Source organism: Pholcus phalangioides, unplaced genomic scaffold (assembly GCF_987345545.1).
Source record: "Pholcus phalangioides strain wild (caught in Gottingen) unplaced genomic scaffold, Ppha-v1.0 ptg000015l_1, whole genome shotgun sequence".
Classification (NCBI taxonomy): Eukaryota; Metazoa; Arthropoda; class Arachnida; order Araneae; family Pholcidae; genus Pholcus; species Pholcus phalangioides.
The window spans coordinates 88,258,785-88,275,834 of record NW_028301608.1 but is presented as its reverse complement, the minus strand read 5'-3'; the positions used below and the strand labels follow the sequence as shown (position 1 = coordinate 88,275,834).

At 34.8% G+C, this 17,050-nt stretch overlaps 1 protein-coding gene across 2 annotated transcripts in view; it reads right to left on the bottom strand.

Annotated features, from left to right (window-relative positions):
• Positions 1 to 16,013, bottom strand: part of LOC149076971 (uncharacterized) — a 59,683-nt gene extending 43,670 nt beyond the window's left edge. For both annotated transcript variants that reach the window (XM_089244698.1, XM_089244697.1), the window contains exon 1: positions 15,601 to 16,013. The gene's annotated coding sequence lies outside the window, so the exon portion shown is untranslated. The remainder of the gene's footprint in view (positions 1 to 15,600) is intronic.
• Positions 16,014 to 17,050: the final 1,037 nt, after the last annotated feature.

The window sequence follows — 17,050 nt, the reverse complement described above, 5'->3', positions numbered from 1 at the left end:
TGGGAAATTTTGTTGACGATCTATGTATGTTTTGAATCGTGTTATCTAAAATGTATTATAACTAATTCTGTTATTTGCGTGTTTGTTGTGTGAATAAAAATATTTTACATAATATATATATATATATATATCCACAAGAATTTATCAAATTAAAAATTTTGTTCATAAGTAACGTGAGCTTTTTATAAGGATTTCCGTAACTTCTGCTGTATTTAAAACTTCACATCTCAATGCAATAAAGAGAAAGATGAGTACAATAAGCTTTTATCAGTTTAATATGTAATACACACAAGCAGCACTTGTTAGAATCATGTATAATGTTGTCATTCGGGTATTTTTATCACTTCCGCAAGGTACTGAACTGACAAACACCATTTTTATTACCATTTTACCATTTACACATGGGAAAAAATTCTTATGTTGTAATCGGGATTTTGGTTTATGTTATCAATTTTTTCTTCATCGAAAAAATTTTTTTGCACATTTCTTAATTAAGATTGAGCCCGGCCCATCGTTTTTCATGTGAGTTTCGTTATCAATCTGTCAGACTATGTAGGAGGTCGGAAGGTTTACCCCTTGTTTATAAACATTTACGTACTTTTTTCACAATGCCCTATTTGGGCAAAGACTTTCTTAACACTGGAAGCGGCCATTTTGACCGCAAAGCTACTTTGACATGCGATTACAACCGAGCTCTTTATCTCATGTTGTTGAAATTTCATGACCTTTCTTATCTTATTAAGACTCTTAAATCCCTAGAATATAAATGTTCTGGGTTACCTAGTTTAGTGATAAAATTAAGTTCTACCGAGAACGATAGTTAGAAATATTCAACTAATATGATTGCAAAACATGCTGAACGTCTTCTTACGCGAACATTAATATCGAGAAAGAACAGATGTTCTATCATGATGTTTGCTTTTCTCCAGTTCTCATTTTGCACCATTGAAAAGGTACACTTTTGAAATAGCTCGTCGTCGTACGTTATTCAATTCATTTTAGTGTTTCTATGGATCTTTGCGCTTTCTTCGCTGCTACAATGTCGCACGACGAAAAGAATCATTTTTTACGATTTCATTCTTGGCCACAGGACGGTGGCCGAGACGATTCTTACCATTTTCTGTTTCTTAATTCCCTATGGAAGAGGTTCTAGTCTCTCTCCACAAAAGGTTCCAGCCTGGGGGTAGGGGGATTGAACGTTTGGATAGAAATTTAGTTTTGTATAAAACACGTTTCAAAGTAGTTCGTTATGTAGAGACTCTACAGTAGTTTCATACGGTGTAGTATGTGTTAGAGTTTCTCTCCAGGGATTCGGCACTTAGATTGCCATCGGGAAATTCCTGGGAATCTGAACTCATTTCCCGGGATCCTTGAAAAAGAGTAGGTTGAACTAGATAAAATTTCTATACCGAACTAGACATACCTAAGTAATTTTTATCACCAGAAGTATTTTAAAAGCTGTAATCATTATATTTTGAATAAAGTTAATCGTGTTAGATAAATTATTAAATTACACACAGTATCAAGAAAACATATATTTTCTAGATATCATGCTGAAGTGAACTAGGAAAGAAAATTCATCTTGTCTCCGCCGGGACTCAAACCCAGGCTCTCTTGCAAACCGGCACAGTGTACTTAACCCTTTTTGCGGCATTGACGAGATATATATCTAGTGAATCTCTCTTTCTTGCCCCTTATTTTAGCATTCACAAGCCCAGACATTTTCTGATGTTGAAAAAATTTCCAGTAATTTCACGGGCAGTGGGAATCTGGAATAAATAAATAACGAATTCGGTCGTTATTTTTCATTCATTTGAATTCATTCATTAACTAGTAGTCCTCCACTGATGGGTTGCTGTAAGTTCAGGACGTGAAACCTTTCAGGACGTGCAACGGCGAATCTCTGTTTCAAAACTAGAGTGCAGAAGATCCTCTTATAACCGAGAGATCACTGTACTTAACTCAAATTGCTTGAAGGATTGTTCCATATAAATATTGAAATTACTTCGAAAGGGAAAAAAAATTGATTTTCTAGCCACGTTAACAAAATGTGTGATTGTTAATTCTTAATAATCAAGCCGTTATCCATTATGAAGCTTGTTAGAAGAGGTGTTGTTTTGGTCAATTTGCTAGACATAAATGATTTTTATGAAAAAAAACCATGTAACTGTTGCTATTTGTATGATCAATACAAGTTCAAATAAATGTTTTCTTTAAAAAATTGAAGTCGTGTTATGAGTTCAGGTTCAAGAAATGCATTAGCTCTTCATTTGATTGATTAAGATAGGAAAAAGTGAAGTGGGCCAAAGTTTCCCACATACAAGGTTAACACACATTGGCCCAAAATGTTTCATTTTTTTTTAAATTAGCATAAGTTAATAAAAAAAGGTATTTTTTTATTTACAAGTATTATTACATAATACTGTAAAAGATTGTTTATCGATGTAAAAACAAGGAACCAGAACCTTATACGAATAATACTATTGGGTTTATTGCAAAGTGAATTTTTAAAATTTTTAAAAATGGGCCAAAATAACATCGTTTTCGGTATTAACTCATTCTTAGCATACATAACATGTTAGATAGATAGCAATTTCTTGGCTCGTAAGCAACTTACTATACCAAATTCTTTAAATAGAATAATGGTATTTTGTAAGGATATAACAATGAGGAGAGAGAGATGGTATTTTACCTAGAATGCGATCGTATTAGTTTTTTTTTGTCTCCACAACTAGATCGATTTAGGAGAATTTATATTCTTCATTGAAGAAGAAAGAACATTGAAATAGATACGAAATTCGAATATCGTTTCTCATGATTTCTTCAAAAATGTAGAATCACGATCTCTCTATCGCTTGACTCGTAATTCTTTCGAGTTCGTAATTCGTGAAATTCGTAACTCTTCAAACGTAAAATGGAAGGAAAACGCTATGACTTTAAACGATTGGGAAGTTATTGGATATTACTGTTGTGGAAAATCAGTTCTTGAAATTTTGGCATTGTTACGCGTTTGTCCCGTCTAATGGTGCTATAATAGAATGGAAGTCAGTGAGTGCTACAGTGAAAGCTCCCTTAACGGATATACCTCCCGTTAATAGACACTTTTGTGATCCCGGGACGCGTGGAATGCCGCTTTAATGCATTTCTCACCGTTAGCGGACATTCTCGATAGCGGACAGTAAAATATAAAGTGAATTCAATTTTTTTTTCTAAACTCCAATTTATTATTTTTTGTCAAAAATCAAGAATTTTCATATATATATTCAACTTTTTTTTTCTTACAAACCGAACGCCATTCATGCTCTATCACCATCCGACAGTTTTAGCATATCCCCAATGGGGCTAGACCGTGAATATCATATTCAACTAATATTATGTTTTATCCCAAGCTTGTATTGCTAAATATGACAAATCGTCAATTAATTACTTAATAATCTGTACATAACTTTGATCACCAGGATAGTGAATTTAAATGGAAATGTGTGTGTTGGTTTTTTTGCGCGTGTTGATACGTGTGAAGAAAGCCAACATTACAAGACTAGTTACGCGGCTACAGTCAGGGCGGGCTCCACCACTGAGCCACCAGAGTACGAACATTACAAGACTGATTATAGTTTTAATCTTCTTTTCACACTCATTTTAGTTTAGTTTTTATTTTTAAATATGTGTTGTGCAAAAATATGTGTGTGTTCTATATTTATCAGACTTTGCAACTTTATTTGGGAATTATGCATAATCGCCGGAAAACGTGGTAAAAATGTGAAATTTAATCAAACTGACACCTATGGGGATTATGCATTACCCTACTGGGGTGTATCACATATTAAAATACAATATTAAAATGTATAGGAACCAATTGCGACCGAAAATAACGTCGCATAAATTTAAAAGTCGTATTGCACCTGAATATCGTTGAATATCATACCTCCCCTTTAACGGACACTCCCCGCTAGTAGACAAAATTTTTGGTACCTTGGATGTTTGTATTTGAGAGATTTTACTGTTCCAACTGCTCGACAAATACACTCATGTCCATAAATTAAAAATAATTCAGAATCACACGGAAATCGAAATCTAAAGTAAAAATTTCACCTGTAGAATTATCACACACATCTGCAAGAATGATATGCAAATTTCAGGACGCCACCAGATGATGCCGATAGTACGTCACAATGACGAGAGTGCAAGAGGAAAGTATATAAGGAATGGTGGCAAAGAAGTAAAATTGATCGCAAGAGTTCTGTAAGGCGCTCAGTGCCATAAGCGAATAGTTATGGCCCAGAGGACGAATGTGGATGATTTTTTACGTGGTAGAATTATCGGCCGCCTGGAATGTGAGCGTACTCAGATGGAAGTATCCGAGGATCTTGGAATTGCCCAAAGTGTCATCTCTAGGCTTTGGCAACGATTCCGAGATAACGGAAATGTCAGTAGACCTTACAGTACAGGTCGCCCCCGAGTTACAACACCGAATGAAGACCGGTATTTGGCAGTAACTGCCAAAAGAAGCAGACGGAGCACAGCATCCGACCTGTCTCGTCAGCTATCTGCAGCTACGGGTACCACAGTTTCAAGGCAAACAGTGTACAGACGTTTGGGAGATATTGGTATATATGCTCGCAGGTCTGTCAGATGTGTTCCGCTCACAGTCGGCAGCGATTAGCCTGGAGTAGAGAACATGCAACGTGGACATCGTCACAGTGGGCTTGTGTGATGTTTTCCGACGAGTCCAGGTTTAGCTTGCAGTCTGATTCACGTCGGACTTTCATATGGAGAACGCCAGGTACCCATTACCACCAAGACAACATCATTGAACGACACCGTTACGGTGGTGCGGCATTGTTCGTTTGGGGTGGCATTATACTGGGTTCCAGAACAGATCTGCATGTTCAAACCGGAACCATGAAAGCCCAAATTTATCGGGACATCATTCTGGAACAACATGTACATTTGTTTAGGGATGCCATGGGCGCAGAATTTGTGTTTATGGATGACAACGCCCGTCTTCACCGAGCAAACATCGTAAACGAATGCCTTGAATCTGAATATATAACCCGTATGGAATGGCCAGCATTCTCACCTGACTTGAATCCGATAGAGCATGTGTGGGACATGCTTGTCCGACGAGTTGCAGCCCGTCAACCACCTCCTACATGTGTACCGGAACTTCGGAGAGCATTGCTCGCTGAGTGGAGTGATCTTCCCCAAGATCAGATCGATAATTTGATACTCAGCATACCTAGGCGTTGTACGGACTGTATTTCATCGCATGGGAGACATACAATGTATTAACCATCATACCAACCATGTAATAGTAAGTTTTTGTAAAGGAGATATTTTTTACAATTGCTCCAGGGAGCAAAAATCGCAGTTTTTATGAATGGTATCTTACATACACCATCGTTTTTGTTCTTTATCTTTTGTTTAATAAATGGGCTTTATGAATAAGTAACGTTTGTTTTGTTTCTGAACCTTTATTTGCCGGTGCTGGCATTATCCTTAATTTATGGACATGAGTGTATTTGGTCGATCTTTTCGTTTACTGTCTAATTCATGGAAATCGTATAATATTGGAAAAAAAACTATTTTAGAATACTGAAAGAAATTTAAATTGAAGTCTATTGGAAACGTCGTTATCAGCCTGGTAAAGGTTGCACTCTAGCATGATATTACTCCTGGTCGAACATTGCGTTTCTTACAGAGCTAGTATAAAGGGTATTGATTTTGTGTGAGCAATTGTCTTAATCTCACTCCCATAAAGCAATCGGATATGAACTGAACATTCCAGCTTCAATCTGGATTACATTGTCATCCCTGATCAATAGCAGTGCTGATAGTCGCTGTGCGGCCGTATAGACACCGAGCTGTGCTCATATCGTGAAGATCCAGGTGCGAACCCCGTTCAGAGCACAGTGGTGGGTGGTTTTCTGCGATTTTTTTTTTATGTGACGTGGAATTCCCAGATCACAGACTTTTCACGAATCAGAATTCACAACGTCTCTGACATGACGGGAAATCACGTCACGTCAGTGTAATGTGTTATCTAAGACACTTCGTGACACTTCGTGTTATCTAAGATAAACTTTGAAGCTACCGATTGCACTGAGATTATATAATCCTACTGTAATATTGACCTGTTGTATCCTCATACAACAGGCACATAATATCCTCATATAATATTATCATGAAAGATAATGATATATCATTCTCAGTCCCACAGTACTAACCACATCAGAGGCATCAAAAAGTTTCCCTGTTATACTCAGACAGTCTAGAGATTGATGAATCTCTCGACTGTGACAGGGAAACTGCTGTTAGAGTCCGAATTGATGAATTACTATGATCATCACATACTTTCCGCAGCATTGGGGGAAGATACAACAATTATCAAACTTGTTATCGATGCCTCAACTAAAGTATATAGGCATGAAGCTACAGATGGCTACATAAGATCTACACTATTATCAGGATCAGCTATTCCCGATTTCTCTAAAAAGTAAAAAGAAAAAGTCCCAAATGTTCCCCACGAACGAGTTTATTTCGGTAACTAGTTTTGAAATATAATGTAAATCACACATACACGCGCCTACTTTGGGTGGTTGATTGGGTAGGGTGTGGTTGGAAGTCGACGTGCAGCCATCTCGAGGTGAGTTCTTGGTCGACGGGCGAAGAGTTGTACGATGAAACTTACAAAAATTTGGTCAATTCCTATTCGCGATAAAAAGTGGAATATATTAATAACGTCTTAATTTATATTTCACTTTATTTAACCATGAAATAAGCATACCATACTTTTGTATGTGGATCGTAGAATTTTAGCTAATATTAAAAAATATAAGAAAATCACCATTTTCGTCAATTTCCATAAACTTTCAGTGCGATGCGCGAACGAAAGATGCCAACCGATTTAAAAGCTTTTTTCTTAATAAAGAAGGAAACTTCTCCGCACGATAGTAATTTGAAAATAAAAACTTCATTTTTTTTTCGACCCACAATAGTGAACAGTCTTTCAAATAGAGTGAGAGCCGGTCTCGCATTAAAAAATGTCCCACCACGAAGACCAATCGGGGCAACCTTTAAAATTCACACATAATACTAGGCAAAACAACCTGCGGAGTATTTGCTTCTGAATTTGATAGACAGGTGGCAGCAGTTATTGAGCACATAACATACTTTTCTAAGAAACAAACATCACGCGCGTTAGGTACGCAGTACATATATAGTTCATTCCGGCAAGAGCCAGGAATCGGCTGTTCCCGGGTAGGACGGGGATAAAATGTTCGTCTTCCGCCATGAAGGTTACCGTCCAGGCCCACGGGTTTGAATCTGGGGAAGAACATGAAAAAGAAGTTCTTTATCTACCGAACCTGGAGCGACTATCGATAGCTGGCTCCTGCATTTCCCACACAACTCCACAGGTTGGAAATTGCCATACGCCGATATGGTAGGGAAATTGATGTGCGGAAAAATAGGTCCATGTGTGGTTTAGAAAAGACAGAGTGTAGGGGCTGAGATCGTGGCACAAGCACAACCTTATCCTTCTATATATATGTTTTTATACATACTCAACAAAACACAAACGTACGTCTTCAGATACTTTCGGTCATATAGTGTACCTCAATTTTAGAATTAACATTATACAAGGAACTCATAAGCCTTAAAAGAAATTATTTCTACTAGTGAGTATGAAATCAAATAATGAAATATGCATGCAATTAAATCTTTCGGAACGTCAAAAATGAATGCTAATCATAATTTTTTTTTTAACAAATGTCACTATCAGAAGAAAAACGAATTATAAAGATTTAGTTAAGCTAATTAACCTGACTTTTAATGTGGCATTAAATAATTAATCCACAATTTTTTTTCTTCAAATATTTGCAAAGTTAGAACAGAAAAATAATGATTTGAAACCTCTAATTGAGTTTCTAATTATAATTGAAAAAAAAATGTTTTTTTTTTCTTCTAAATCAGAAAAAAAATTAAAATATTTAAAACAAGTAATTAGAAATTTGTCATTTTTGCTCGATTAAAACGCTGATTAGTATTTTGCGATTCAATTCTGTGTCAATATTTGTTGAGATCGTTAGTATTTCCGTGTCAAGTAAACCAGCGCTTTATCCTTTATCCCATTCTACGTACAAGCTTTTGGCAACGAATTTGGATGATCTATATTAGACGAATCGGTGATAAATGTGGTAACCTTGTGCTAAATTAATCGCACGTTAGAGAAAGGAAGAAGAAGGGGAAGAAAAAAAATATATGAAAAAAGGAAGAAAAATTAAATAGAAAAGGGGGAAACAGTATTTATTATATAAGTAGATAAGAGAGTAGAAAGAAGATTCCTCTTCCAATTTCACCCTACGTGATCTCTTTCGCTCTTACATGCATATAGTAGAAGATACATTATATGTGGGGGAAAAGTCACTAAGAGTTATATAGAAAGACGAGGAGGGAAAAAAAACTTCTGCTCACACACATAGAGTAATAAAACCTTTCGATGGTGAGGAGAGAGGAACGAAAACACGGAGAAATGAATTAAATTTATTGCACGGGCGTTTGCATGAAATATTTCGTCCGTGATCGTAGAGGAGTTAAATAGGACGATTCGTCAGGTTATGAATTTCGTGATTATGACTACAACATGGTTTATACGCTGAGTGGCCACTTTATTATGACTAGTTGACAGTTTTGAGCAAATGAATAACAGCTTTACGCAGTTGCCACTACAAAGCTAGGCTAGTATAAAAAAAGGAAAGCTTCGTTTCTGAGACAGTAGAATAGGTGAATTGTTTGCGAAGATACGGGAAAGACGAAATGTGTCAAAATATGTTTACGTGCCAAATACACCTCTGGGATGGATTTATCACGATACCATGACCATTTAGTATTTCAAAGACACGTTTAAATTCAGTTTCATGAGATTTTTCCGTCAATGGATGAAATTAACAAATCGACGAGATATCGTAACAACAATCATGAAACGCTTTGTCTGAACGTTGAAAACGCTGAAACGTTTGAGCTGTATTTTTCAGGCCGAAACACATATAAACGCATTCGTATAACTTAATGGGCGTAATTATGGTGATTTTGGGAATGTCTTTTCGGGATTGATCGGTATTTGGTGGTACGCCTTTATTAAACTAATTTTTGAGAAAATCTTTTTACCACTCAATCTGATGGTAAAGTTCTGTATATTAGGAAGGGAGTATCTATCCGGGATGGTGATTTGACGGACTTTGAACGAACATGTCGTGATTGTACGAGCTCGGTGCTGCGAAGTGAGTATGAGCATAAAAAGCCGCGGTTGTGAAACGTTCAAGAGCAGCTGTGGTTAAAGACTGGACGGCCAGGCGAGAGCAAAGCCGCTTGAAAGAAACTCTTAATGCAGCTTTGGGCGAGAGTCTCAACGTGCAACTTGTGGCCATCCCGACTTGTGAATGTTCCTGTGGAACGGGGAGCCTTTAGACTTGTGCAAGACAACAGAACGGTAACAGTGCAGCAGATAGCATCAGATGGTAATGAAGGATCGTCTTATAAGATATCTGAACGAACGGTTCACCGTATAATGTATGGGATATGGAAGCCGAAGGCCTGGTGGGACATAGTTGCTGTCTGTGTGCAACCAATAAGAAAAACGAACTCACTCAGAAGCACAATGATCAGACAGTAGATAATTTCAAACAAAATTATGTGGTCCGATGAATCACGTTCTCAGTAAACCGTGCATATGGGCAAGTGAGAACTTGACGGATACAGCAAAAAAGCATGAACGCCAATGCAAGTGCATTTCTACAACCCTTCAAGCTGGTGGAGGCCAATGCGATGATTTTCCCTGGTACGTTTTGGACTCTTCAATTCGTGTTCATGAATGTCTAAATAAGATAAGAACAACGTATATGAACGTATATGTTGCTGAGAAAGTATATCCTGTTATGTTTATGGTTCATCCCAATGACGATAGCTACTTTCAATAATGTAATGCGTCCTGCCATAGTGCTGGTATTGTACAGGATAGTTTAGAGCAGTGTTCCCAACTTTTTGGATGTCGCAAACCTTCTGTAGAGTCCGAAGATCAATTTCGACACCCCCCCCCCCGGAATTCCAAAATGTATTTTTTTCTAATTTTCATATCATAAAAAAATGGAGATCACATTTTCATGCAATGATAGTAAATAGAAATGATCCCGCGGACCATGGCCCCCACAAGCGCTGGGCTGACAAAGCTCCAGCCCTGGGGCCCGGTATGATTTTCATCTTTTTATTTCGTTAATCACGCTATAAATTTATCATAAGGGGGCCCGTGAAATATCCCAGCCTAGGGGCCCTGCTTCAGGATGTGGGGGGCCATGCCGCGGACCCCTCACAGAGTACTCACGGATCTCTAGGGGGGGGGGGATCTCTCTAACTGGGTCAGAGGTCGCTTAGCGACCCCCCTCCCACCACAATCCCTATCTTAATCCCATTGAGCATTTGTGGGATGAAGTTGAAAGAGCCATCAGACATCTACATCTACTCTACAACCATCCAATCTCTCACACTATTGGGAAGTGCTATTTATCAAGCGTGGCCTTATATTGCACGAATGACTTATCAACATCTAGTAGAGTCTATGCCAAGAAGAATCGAAGCTGTATTAAAGGCTAAAAGTGGCCCAACGAAATATTGACGCTGCGGCCATAATAAAATGGCCACTCAGTGTAAGTGAACCTGAACGATTAAATGACCAAGAATACAGTCCGGCATTTTATCTAAACACTGATTAAGCATTTAAACACTATCAACCACCAACCAACTTCCAGCTATTCTTAATTAAACGATGTCTTTCAAACTTGAAGAAAGACGCCAGACAGTCTATTCCAGGCTTATGTCAGTCAACAATGTTTTTTCTATTTGTTTCTACAGCAGTGTTTAACGATCTAGATTTTGCGTATAAACTGTTTCAAGGCGTACACTCATCAAGGAACTAATCACAGGGATACGAAAACAATGCCTCGCCTCTAATTACGCTACTGAACTAATCTCATTATACTTTCGGCTGTGATGGCTTCCGAATGGGGCAAAGAAAACTAACTACCTATCTATCTGTGCGATGATTGAATGGAAATTTGCTCTCGATATTTAGCTGCTGTGAGAGAAAGTGATACATCGAAAGATCGTAAAATGAAACCAAATTGAAAATCGGTAATTAAAAACCCGAACGAAAATCATTCTAACTTTCAAAATGGAACGCGTTTTATATTGAGTTTTCCACTGAAGGAGAAAAATATTACCAACAGCTAACAGTTAATTTCGAGCTCCGAACTATCCTGGGATCGTTGGTTCAGTCTATGGAATGTTTGATGGGCATTCTTAGAGGTCTATTGTTCTCAAAAGCATTCGCGCAAAAGTATTTCTAAGATAGTTTTTGTAGGGTTTTTTTTATGAATTAGTTTCGATTTCCTTTTTTTTTGTTTGCATTGAATTAAAGTCGAACTTTGTTAACTCGAATTTTGAATAGTTCGAACTTTTTTAAAAATTCCCCTTGAGAGTTTTCTATCTAATTTAATGGGGTTTTTGTTCAATTCGAAATTTTTCGATTTTTTGGATAGTTCGAAGTCCGAGGAAATTTTTTGTATGAGAGAAAAATTAGTTCGGAAAAATCTACAACAAGCCAAGCTTTGCTTTTCTCGATGAAGTTATAAAACGACAAATTTTTAAAGACTAATAGGTTTGAAAATTCTGTTTTTCTCAACTCTTTCTTTGATAAGTTGGTGCCCATTTTAACATTGTTCAGCTGATGTACATTGAGACTGTGCACCGTTTAAAACTGATCATGCTTTTCAACCGACAGATCAAGGTATAACATTCAAAATCTGAATGTTTTTATCGTTATTAAAGAGTGTGGAAAGTGTAAGGAAAGTTCAGACTGTAATACGTTAATGAGATTATATTTTCTTGATAGCATAAGAATGATAAGCAAAATTTGGGAAATAGTTTCGTAACACATGATAGTGAACTTTTACTGTAAATCAGGCTTTGAACATGGCCAAGAAATTCTGTCGTGATGCTGAAATTTCCCAGCAGCTAAGATCAATTATTATAACTATAAAATATTAAAATTTGGAAAATTGTAATAATTGATAATTATTATCCTATGTCAATATTGATTATTAAGTTTCAATTTGTAGTCATTTTGCAAATCAGGAGTATATTAATTAGATAATTTGAATTTTTGATAATTCGAACTTTTTCCCAATGATTTGGACTTCGAATTAACCAAGTTCGACTACACATAAAAAGTGAAATTTACAGAAAATTTTCGTGGGATAAATGCTCTAAGATAACTATATCATCGAATAATTTTGAAAAAGTAACTCTAATTAAAAATATCTTCTACCAGTTACCCAATTGGACTTGAAAAGTATTTTTGTAAACTCTACAGTGGCTTCAAAATAGTAAGTAAAAATAACGATAGCCATGAAGGTAAATCAACAAAAGGCTTCTACGAATGTTACTGAAATAATAATATTGCAATGTCTTACCAGCAATGAATGGCCTACTTAGCAGTAATTAGTTTTGTAAGTATGTTCTCCGAAATGAAACAAACACTTTACACCTAAGTTGTAATTAGTTAAAACCGTAAGTCTAGTAATAAGTTTTAGAATTGAACTTCCTGTGTTTATAACGTTTATTCAAACGTGTTCTAACGTTTTGCCTTCGAAGACTATCCGTGAAAGAATAGTCTTCTAAGAATGATATAGAAAATAGTAACCTACTAAAACACTCCAGATACAATACTCTTCCGAGTATTATCCGAGAGATAATGCTCTTATAAGAATGCCTTCAACAATATTGGACTTTTAATACCCTAAGTTTCAATAGATTTTTAAGAATGCACCGAATGCTCTGAGCAACAAGACTTTAAAAAAAATCCTTTCATGCAACTGACTTTTTAAGAATTCCTTTGTAAACAATTGACTTTTAGGAATACCCTTTTTAATAATATACTTTTGAGAATGTCCTTATAAACAATTATATTTTGAGAATATTGTTTGAAAGAACAGACTTTTCAAGAATGCCCTTTTAAATAACAGAATGCAGAATACCCTTGGAAACAATAAGCTTTTGAGAATGCCCTGTTAAAAAATTGAGTTCCAAGAAATGATTGACTTCCAAGAATGCTCTAGAAACAATATCCTTTGCAAAAATGTCCTTTAGAGAGAACATGCTTTCTCAAATAATGTCTTTTAGAAAGAACATGCTTTCTCAATAATGTCCTAGAAAAAACATGCCTTTGCAAGAATGCTTTAAGCAGCAATACGAACGTTCTGGGCAGTAATAAATATCTGAAAAGGCTTTTAGTAAGATTAAACTTCTAAGAACATCTTTAGGAGAAATAATATTAACAGACACAATAATTATATAGTATTAAATAGAGCGTATATAGCAAATAGAGAGAGAGGGGGTATTAATAGAGCAGTAATAGATTTCAATGAATTTTTAAAAAATACACAAAAAGTTTACTAATAACAGTAATCTCGTAACGTCATCAATAATAATAACTTTAAAAGGATAACATAGAAAAATTTAACGGTGGTTTTGTAATAAAATGCTACAACATTTAATAACACGGAATACTTTGTATAGCAATGGATGCACCAATGCGCTTAAAGTCCTCCGTATAAATTAAGCAAAAATAAATCGATTTTAATTTATAATTATTTTAAAATTCGGAATACTGTGTATTTTAAATAAAAATTTCATCAAATGGAACTTCATAAAAACAAAAAATAAGAGCAATTTATTGAAAACAATACAATAAATTTAGTGACAATCAAAAATATAATTATTGTAAAGCTATTCCCTCTTCGAAAGCGATTTCTCTTCTCACTAAAAAAAATTTTTTTTCCTCATGTATTTAAACTTTCGTCTTATTTTGAATTTTCAATGTCACCAAATCAAATGGAAATCAACACAAATTAAATTATCATTTTAATATTTGATACATTTTTTTAAATTTTCATAATATATCTTAAAGTGTTTTAATTTTGATTAAATTCTTAATGATGATCCCTTATTAAATTTCAATTGGTATTAGCAACAATTTCGAAACATTAAATTTTAAAAAAATTGAAAAATATTTTTTTAAACCATTAAATTAAATATTCATGAATATTTTCTTTTTTCCTAGACATTTCTCGGAAATATTAAACACACTATTTTGCGTATCCTAAATGATTTAAGGCGTTTATGAATAAATATTATATCATACACTTTTATTTTATTATTATATATAACGAAATATTATAAGATTATTATATTCGATATTTATATAGTTAATTTTACATTAAAGTATTAGGTAAAATGATATTCAAATTTGCATGCGATAATTGTTTCGTTATTGACACTGGAATAAAAGCTAAATTAAAACAGTTGCAGAAATGAGAAATCCAATAATTATTTCAACATAATGACATTATTATCAACAACAAAAAAATTTGAGTCTCTGAAAATTTATTATTTATCCAAATTCATAATGGAATTCTACATTGTTAATGAATATCGAACATACAAATTACTTGTCAAAAATGATACATATGAACCATACCATTACTGCTAATAAAAAAATATATTTGTATTGCATAATTATTTACTAATAATTATGAAATAAAAACATTCTTTTTATCTTTAATTTTATAATTTTTATACTCATTTTAATATTTGATGTACAAACATTTCTTCATTGTCAAAATTTACATTAAAATGTTTCAACTTTGATGCAATTAATAGCGATGATCTCTTTCAAATTTCAATTTGTCATAGCAATATTATTGAATTAAATGTAAAAAAATTTCGCAAAAATTTTTTTATACGAGTAAATTATATGTTCATAATTATTTTCTTTTTTCCCGGGCATTTCTTAGTACTACTAAATACGTGTGTGATTTGACCTACCATTAATGATGCAAGTACTTTATTAATGCATTTTTTTCTATTATAACGAAATCTTATAGTAAGAATATATTGGTATCTATATAGTTTTTTTGCATTTAAAAATTTCAAATAAACCTACATTCAAATTTTCATGGGACACAATGGTTTCGTTATTGATACTAAAGTAAAAGCTAAATTAACACACTTGATGTTTTATTCATGCAAAAATGAGAAATCCAATTAGTATTTAAGCATAAGTATTATCAAAGTAGTAGTGTTATCAACAAGAAGAAAATTTTAGTCTCTGAAATTGATTATGCATTCAAATTCATAATGCCCCCCCCCCCCATTAATTCCCTGTTGTTAATGAATATCGAATATACAAATTATTTTGTAAAATGGTACTTACGAACCATACCCTTCCTGCTAATAAAAAAATACTTTTATTTCATAATTATTTAATAATTATAATCCGCAATTATGTATTTTTTTGGTTACACAACAAATTGACTGCTGCATCTACCAGAATATTCATTCACGGGTTATAAATATAATGAAAACCAAAATTATCAATTACACAAAAACATTAAAAACGATATAAATTGCATTCCATTAAATAATTACAATGCATGCTAAAAACACAAAACGCGTATAGTTTTCACAACACAGCAAAACAGTACTTACCTACGATATCAGTTTCAAAACAGTATTATGCAATACAGTTGCCGTAAAATCGAAACTACACGCGGGTAAATAAATATATATATAAGTCTGTAAATTATTACAACGGTCTGTCTCTTCTCCTTATAAATAGAAATTCAAGATTATTATCGCCAAAAATACGTCATACCACCGCCAAGAGTCATAATAATATTAAGAGAGGAAAAAATATATTGTTATCAAAAAAGACTCGAATCTTAAGGGCAAAAAAATTATTTTTTGTATGCAAAAAGGTAAAAAGAAAGTGAATAGCAATAGCCTTGGATATTTGGTGGTAATGTGGGAAGTATCTCGTGGAAAGAACCGAAAAAGAGTTCACTGAGAAATTCCAGTTGTACACTGGAACGGAAAACTCGGGAATAGATATAAGCATGCAGAAAGATCGATCCATCCTCTCTCTCTCTCATCCTGGAAGATGCAAGCGCTCCCTGTTGCCTCTTCTATATATACATGCATTTCTTTTTTCTTCTTGTAACATTTGCTTCTTTTAGTTTCCTAAAGCTAACAACTTATCAGTCCGTGGAATCTCTTGGGAAAAATACGGAAAAAGATAGATTAGTTGACCCATGCAACAGAAAATATTAGGAATGTCCCATGGATCTATAAGTCACTTCTGTTCGTAACTTTTTTTGTTTTTGCTGTCATATTATTCCGTATAGCTATGAATAAATCAATTATTTGTTTCTTGGGTTCATACATACATTGTCTGAGTGAAAAGTTCCCGGAACGAAATTTTGATGAAGTCTCGTTTTGTTGCGGAATGCTTCATTGTGGCACAGCTTGGGAAAGGTTGCTTTAGAAGTAACGTTTCCCAAGCTGTGCCACAATGAAGACTACTTTCGAGACACATGGCCACTCTACCATTCTTAACGCGCAGAACATACGTCCAGCTTTACAGGACACAATGGTTCTATCCTTTCCTGCAACATGTTGTTCGGTTGTCCTCTAAATCAAGTCTGCTTGAATGTGACAAAAAAACATTATTGGCATATATGACATGAATGTCGCTCTCCACTTGTTATTACAAGATATACGGAAGACTGGATGTTGTGAAGATATTTATTATTTGAGATGTTAATTTTTTAAGGAAGGAAAAAACTCATCTCTGCCTCTACCGGGAGTCGAACCCGGGTCCCTCGATTGCCGGACGAGTGCTCTGATCACTAAGCTACAGAGGAGATAGAGATTTTCCTTCGCTAGAGCGTATATATGCCGAACGGAACCGTGCAATGGACGGTTCCGTTCGGCATATATACGCTCGTTAATATGCCGTACGTATAATACGTATATAATACGTATTCGTTAAAACGGGATTCGACTGTATTTTAACCAACCATAAAAGAAAATATTTTAAAGAGATTGCATGAGATATAGGAAGAACATTTGCATGTTCATTCATACTCTGTGAAAATTG